We start from the raw sequence: 8,175 nt of genomic DNA, 5'->3' as shown, positions 1-8,175 counted from the left end.
ATGCATGTGTGTGTGTTTGAAGCTGAAAGTGTTTCAACCTATATGTATACATCACATTCCTATTTAGGAATATCTTTTTAGGTGCTTATTTATTCCAAAATGCTGCAATGAGAAGGAAAGCAAAATGGATAGAGTGGGAGGTGAAATGGTGAGGGGTGGCAAAATTGCAGGGTGTGGCTCAAAGTGCCCAGAGGACAAGAAAAATACGCTAGATTATTCAGGTGGCTAAAGATTTCTCCTTGAAATAAACCCCAAAAAGAAAAAAATGCACAAAATTATTATGCATTTTCTGATACAAAAATTTCTGTTTCACTAAGATAAAAAGGTAACTAAACCCAAGTAGATCCAGTGAGAAGAACAAAGAAAACCAGGAAAAGTTTTTTTAAAACTGATTTAAGGTTGCTTGGAGGTTTTTTTTTTTCTTTTCTGAGGAACAGGTGGGGCAAATCCTAAGTTTCTGAAAAGAAGGGAATGCATGTGTAGATCTCTCAGTTTAAATTTTTGAAACCTGGGGAATTCAAGTTTTTATTTGCCTCCATCTGTCCTACTCTCAAGCACTTACTCAGCTGCATAAAAAGATCATCACATCAACAATTTTTGAAAAAAAATTATTTACAGTGCCTTCATCCTTCTGCAGATGACTCAGTCTAACACTTTTCTTTGACTTGCCAGTCTGTAAACCCACAGACCACACATCTCTCCCATCTAGCTGATGATGACCTCAGTACCCTACCACCAGTACACGTGACAGTGCAGAAATGAGATACACAGGCTCTTCCCAGGTGCACCAGTGTCTCTTGCCTTTGATGGTGACTGCAGGAGTCACTGATGGATTCACACACACCCCCAGAGGGATACAGCTGCTCCCCAGGCACCTCTTTCAGCCCCACTGCTCCATCCTATCCTTTCTCTGCACATACACCTCATATGTGGGAAGCAGAAAATGCCCTGGGGATTCCCCAGCCACGTGCAACTTCCAGAGGGCACAGTTAGGCTGCAGGGCTGTGCCATTTAACTCTCTGCCTTCCAGTTTCCCAAAGTCTGAATGTTGCTATGTCCGTGCTAGTGAGATAGACGGCATTCTTCTAATTACTAAAGCACTGTTTGCCTCTCAGTGAGTATGTTAAACATTGCAGGGAATGACTTTATAGCAGGTATATTCATCAGTGCTTTTCAAGTCATCACTGCAGAGCATGTGCAAAAGCAAAAGATCATATTCATAACTCTGAGTATTTACCCCATGAGACTGATTTTAAGTACTGCAATAATTTGATTACTGTGTATTTTCAGTGAAAATAGTTCCAGTAACTTGGTGCTTCTTATAAAAGTACTTCTAGTGTGTATATAAATGAAGCAGCTATTCAGAGTTTGAGTGGTAAATACATTTAAGAGAAAGCAACTACCTCTTTTCAGGTGTAATCTGCAAATAAAAGACAAAATAGCTGAAGTAAATAGGAATTAAATATTCATGACGAAGAGCTGGGGTTCATATTGTATCTCAGAAAAATGCAGAAATATAAAAATACAGAAAAATATCTATAATGTAACACAGCCAGTATTTTTAATGATCCTTCATGGAGCTGTGATGGCATATCTTGCACAAGCTACTGGAAGATCAATTAATAGTTAGGATGAAAGGGCCAAAAATCCACACTGCTGTCTTAATGGCCCTGAGGCTTTGAGTTCAGCAAAGAAACACAAAACTTGCCAGTAAACTTATCATCCAGGGCTTTGCAGCTGGCAATCTGTGGAAAGCTTGATTTAAAAGCTAAGTCTCAAGGTGTTCTCTCAAGCTCCCAGTATGTTCAAAATAGTACCAGGTTCAGGTTTAGACACGCTGTCAGCAGGCAAAGGACTGGGCCTGCTCCTGAGGATGCCCAGGAGCTTCTTTTGGCACATTTAAATGTTAAGGAGCATAAAAGTTAGGAGGCATGTCTAGCCTTTGAGCCAGCTGGAATACGCACTTGTCTCAGCAGCACATTACCTCCACAACCCACATAAGCACCGTTTCTAATCAGTAAAACAATAAATTCCTTTCAATCTCCTGTGGCAACACTTCCTGAGACATTTTACTGAGCAAAGTAGATGGCGCATGTAATACCTGATTGGTGACAAACCACTGTCACTTTTTAGAGTGGCAAGGTACATGTATGTACAAGGTACCTGAAATGTCAGAAAGCAGGTCCCAAAGTAAAATGATCCTGTGGATGTTTACTTTTGGGAGAGGTGGGCAGTGGAAGGCTGCTGTGCCTCTCTGGCACCAAAGGTAATACTCTGCTCAGCTATGTAGCACAAGTGGAAAGCTGTGAGCACTCAAAGCAAATAATTTCCCAAGCTCTGCAATAGCTCTGTGTCTGTAAGGGACAGGCAATTTCAAAACAAAAGTTTATCTCTTTTGTTAATACTGACACTGTATCACTGTTGTTAATACCAGGCACTTAGATGCTGCAGTGAAATGATAGCTGTTTGAATTCACAGATCCGTGTTTACAGGCAGTGAAGAGACAGAAAATATATACAAACAGCCTGGACTGCTCTTCATGTAACATACACTTAGATTTTGAGAGAAAATGCAGTAATAAATCCCATGGCAGTTATATTTCTAAGCTCATGACTCTCCTTACAATTTTTATGCCCATGTAAAACATTTGAACTGGACCTCTAAACGTGGAAAAGGCGGCCTACTCTGATGGAAATGGACAGTTGACAGCAGGCAGATTGCATTTGCTTACTGAAGAATGATTCTCTTTTCCTGGCTGTTTTGTCCTTCTGGATAGAGTGCCAAAAATTATAGGTATAAATGGCAGTTTAAACAAAGCTCAGTTTAAATTCAGATGCTGCTTGTGCAACCAGACTGCATATCAGCACACATGCTGAGGGGCACAGGCAGAGGGCTCTTTCCAATCCCTGCATTTGAATCTGGAGGAAAAATCCATCCCCACTTAGAGGTTTCCTTAAGGAGACACTAATCTCTGTGACTAGGTAATTATGACATTTTGTATATCTCTAATAAAACCGTGTGTCTTTATTTTCAGCTTTAAAAGGAAAGTGTTAAAGAGTCCTGGCCACAGAAATCTTTTTATGAATGTGACCCTTTGTCCCAGGTAGGTATTGCATCAGAAAGTACAGTGACATACTTGTTGCTTAATTTTAGAAGGAATAAAGGTTTTAAATTTCACAGCAAGAGAAAATATTAATATTTTTATAGGGAATAATTTCTGAAAATAACTGCTAGTAGAAAAAACAGAAGCACCTGGGGATAGTATCTAACATCCCATGTGGATTATTTGTTGAGGATTTTAATTTTTCATACCAACATACTTGTTCCCGTAATAAACACACCTCTATTTTCTTTTAAAAACTCCAGTGTGTCTTTGTTTGTTTTACAGTTTTTTCACCTTAAAAACAATAAGGAAAGTACTTACCTGGCATTTCATTAATTTATGCAAGATATATGTACAGTAAAAAGAATTGGAATACATCCCTTTTCTTAGGTCAGGTGAATACTTTGAAGCATAGATACCATAATAAATAACACTGAGCAGGTATAACACATGCATAGTGGAAGATACCAGAATCTTAGCATTAATGGAAATCAGTTCCCAGTTGCAGCCATTTTCCAAAGGAATACAGCTAGAAGTTAAGCATTTTATTTCTATTCTTATGTCAAACTTGCCTCTTAGCAGATAATTTCCTAGATAAAAACTCTAGCAGTGACGCCTTGGGATCTCCTAGAATCATATTCCCCCCTTGAAAATATTTGTGGGGGGGAAAAAAAAGGGGGAGGAGGAGGGGGAGGGAAATGAAGTGAAAAAAAAAAGAGAAAAAAATTGAGTGTCTCACTGGATTGAACCTCAAAGGCTTTCTTGACGCAAGTGTTACTTAGACCATGTGAACATGGTTTCCATTTTAAAAAAAACCCTAGATTAAAACATGAACAAACTGTCCACTGAACTTTAATGTTTCTTTGTTGCTTTGATGGTTAGCAGATTTCTGCTTCATAGATTGCCTCCGCCCCATACATTCTAAAAAGTGAAATGATACATTGTAATTCGAATGATAATTGTTTTGATGATTTAATTGATAACAGACAGAGGAATAAAATCCCTGTTTTTCTCTGCCGTGCAGATGATATAGCTACATTTCTTAGTAAACATCTGTATATAATTAAGGGATGTTACACTAAAACTGTTTCTTCCTTACCTTTACTTTGGGGTTTTCTTGAAGCTCTGTAGGATAATCCCGATTCAGGAAAGGAGAAGTTGCCTCTTGTCATTCAAGGACTCTTTATCTTTACTTTTAGTGATTTAGGTGCCAACTAAAAGTTATCTGCCCATGTTGTTTTTAATAACCTCAAGACCAATCACAACACGTATCCTTTTCTTTCTCTCCAAGAAACTTTGCAATCTCAGCAATTTATCTTAAAAAAGGAACCTTAATAGCTGTATTTTAGTGCACACATGGTTTGACCTGGTGTGTGTATATTTTTGCAACTTCAATATTATGTGAAAGAAAGCAAAAATATTCAGTAGAATCACTTCTAATACAATTGTTTTATTACGCAGTAATACCGTATTTTAAAGAGTTGTATATCATTGCATAGACATGTAAATCAAAAGGAAACCAAGGGCTGTTCAAACCTGCTCTGCCTATGTTGCACACAGGGAGTTATTCATTCAGTTTATCAGCCATAAAAATAATTGCAGTACACTCAAAACTGACTGACATCTTTTATAATTTTTAACACTAAAATGTCCTGGTAAAAGAGAACATTGCAATAACAACACCTGATTAGTAGACAATCACTACTGTAAATTACAGTGTTTGCAGAATAAAACAGGGCAGAGAGAGTTATAACTTTATATTAAAGACATAATTGTAATTCTGCCTCCTTTTCTCCCCTATAACGTCTTAGCAGTATCTTAAATAGTATGTCTATTCCCAGTCTTGCAAAAATGTCCACGTGACTGCTGTTGTCCAAAATAGTCTCTTATTTTTAATATTAAGATTTAAAATAAAACAATACATATTGCCATCAGTGTATGGGTATCTCTTTCACAAACAACTAAAATAACTGCTAATTTTTAGGGAATAAACAAATATTTACAGGAAAGTAAATGGAATACTTGTTTGTCTGTGTATACAGAATTCCTTTCACTACCAGCAAAAGAACAGTTACAAGCAAAATGCTATCTACCATCAGTAGACTTGCAAAAATAACTTTAAAAAAAGTTGGATGTCACAGTAAAATAAATATCCTATTTGATTTGATTTTGTTTGAAAATATTGACCTTTGACATCAGCGATGCTGCTTCAGAAGTTTTTAAAGCAGTTTCCCAGTATCTAAAAGCCAGGATAAATCTTGTGAAACTTCCTGAGTATGTTGTTTTTCTTTGCCATATTATACATAATAGATCTTGATACTTGCATTAGCTCACATGAAAGTCCCAAGGTTCTTGATCATAGGTGGTGATGGACTCCAGGAGACTCTGTTTGATGGCCATTCCAGGAGTCAAAATCATCATCAGAACCAGACTGTGATCTTGGAAGTGTGGGCTCAGACAGGCTGGAGGGTACCCAGAGAGCACATGGGACCCTGCGTGTCCAAGCACGCCAGGTAGATTAATTCCCTACCACGTCTGCCCAGATAAATAGCCTACAGCGTGATTGAGAAGCCGTCTGTCTTGAGAGGCAGCCAAAGGGAGAGGATCTAAATAGCAGTGCAGCACGCTTCTGCTCAGGGTGCTCAAGAGACTACTCTGCCTGAGCAATTTTACCATACCATAGCTTTCTTATGAATTACCATGTCACAGATATCGGTTTTCACTATATATATTTTTTTTATTTCACATGGAAAATCAATTAGAAAAGAGGAGGTTTGTGAGAGAACAGACTACAAGTCAATTCTTATCTTTGATTCTACCCTGTCTGGATTCCACATGCTTGACCATGGGTCGATAGCATTGACCATCTCAGCTCAGGAAAAGGTCCCAAATGTGGAGCAGCAAGGAGTTACATTAATAGCCACCACTTAACTTGGTCCTGTTTCCTCAGACCAACTGCATGATTACTGTCAGACATTTTTGCATAGTGTCTGTGGCCGTCTATATCTGGCCTATGAATAAACAGAGAACCTCAATTTTGAGCACTCCTTGAGAAGCCTGTTTATTTATCACATCATTAAACAAAAGAAAATGAACAAAATATAAACAAGTCAAAATTTTAGGGTAGCACAAGGGTGGTCTTCTATCGCTACATAAAGAAAATGCTGCAGAAAGATGTAAGCTTTGAATGGTATAACAGGCACAACTCTTCTTCTGTGCAATCTACCTTATTCCTGTTGCTACTCTTATTAATCTAAATTTAGAGAAATATGACAAGATGAAAAAGGAAATTATATAAACAAGGACTTGAATTTAAAAAGGCACACTCTCCTTCAATAAGTGCACAAGTAGTTCAGTATTTCTCTTGGCAAAGTTTAGGCATGTCTCTAGTTAACAAATATATTCTGCTGTCAGCCCTTTTCAAGAATTATATTTGATGCTGGTTGCCAAATTACTCCTTTAACTATTAATAAATAACTCACAGGTATCTCAGCTAGTGTGTGCTTGAGGAATTATGCTAATAATACTTTCTATGCTGGAGACAAGGGAAATTCCCCCCATGAAAGTTCTACTTTTGCTGACATGTTCTCCAAGCTCCGCTTTCAGAACGGGTTCATTCTCACTAAAACAGCCATGTAATCTCATGGAAAGTCTGATCACCATCTATCTGCTTCTTGCTGATGCTGCTGAGAAAATTCCTGTTGACTCTGGAATGGGAAAGAATATGGATCCATCAGTTTTGGAGTCTGGTCTAGGTACTTATGTTTCATTACCTTCAAGGTAATGAGTCTTTGCAATTTGGAAAGAACAGAATAGTCACTACCATGTGAACCAAATTACACTATATATTACATGCTACCTAACTAACAATAAAATATTTTATAGGTAAAAAAGAGCATTAAGTGATACTGTGATTTTTCTTGTGGCTTGCAGAGAAGAAAGGATCTCTAAGGGATACTTAGATAAATTATACCTCAAATCTCAAGGTGTGTCTCTTACTTAGAACTTTATTTTTAGTGGAATAACTTTTTTATCATGTTTATTTGAATTTCAAGCTAGTCCCTTGTAAGAGCTGCTTTGTTAATGCCACCGAGACCTAAATGCCTGTTATCTCAATCACTTCTCCTAACACTGAAGTAATTAATCACTATCAAGTAATACTAGTAAGCTCCTTTTCACATACCATTTCCTTCCTTCATTTAGTTAATCCAATAGCAAATCTGTGGGGTAAATTTCACCCAAAGTTATAACTCAAACTTTGAGTTTATAACTCAAAGTTATAACCCAAAGTTATAAAGTTATATATAAGTTATAGTTTAACAAGGAAAACTACCCATATATCAGGAATTTTGAAAGTGTTTTGATTTCAGAACAGATACAAGAAGGGATTGCTTCTTGACTACCAAATTCACTGTTATTGTTCATTGTTAATATGTCTCAGAGCAAGAAAGAGGAATATGCAGACAGTTAATGTAAGAAGTAAAATCCTGCAAATTCAGATGACCCTCTTCTCTCTACTTTTGATTTGAAGATCTGATGAATAGAAGAAAACTTCTTCTCATTTCAGTCATAATTTTATATTTTTCTTGTGGCTAATATATTTACTTTTCCTTGTGAAATTTCTCCTAAGGGATGTTAGACATCGGTGCCTCAGCTTGTAGTTTTGACTATGTGGGTGCATGGGAATTTCAGCCCCCAAATCCAGAGAGTGCTTTAACCACAAAGGTGAAAGTTATGGATGACTTTGCCTTTCTGTTTCCCATGTAACATCTTGAAAATCTTGTCCCTGAGAATTGCTTACTGGAGGTTATTTCATCAGTCTTCTGGAAAGGATGATCAGCTGAGCAGACTTATACAAACCATCTCCTTCTCTTCTTTACAGACAATCATGTAATGTTAGACAATTAATTCTACCTTACTGCCTTTATATTTATTTAAAGCTTTTCCATCTACACTTTTTGTTCCATTGATGATGGTTGTTTTACCATGATCCTATTACTTGCAGTAGCATCTAATTTCACATGCTTCCTTGGGAGATCAAATATTTTTCATATTTCAAAACTTTGTATTTA

This window comes from Pseudopodoces humilis, chromosome 1 (assembly GCF_049639895.1).
Source record: "Pseudopodoces humilis isolate 2021_Gansu_Grassland_sample_001 chromosome 1, ASM4963989v1, whole genome shotgun sequence".
NCBI lineage: Eukaryota > Metazoa > Chordata > Aves > Passeriformes > Paridae > Pseudopodoces > Pseudopodoces humilis.
Note: the sequence above shows the minus strand (reverse complement) of the source record.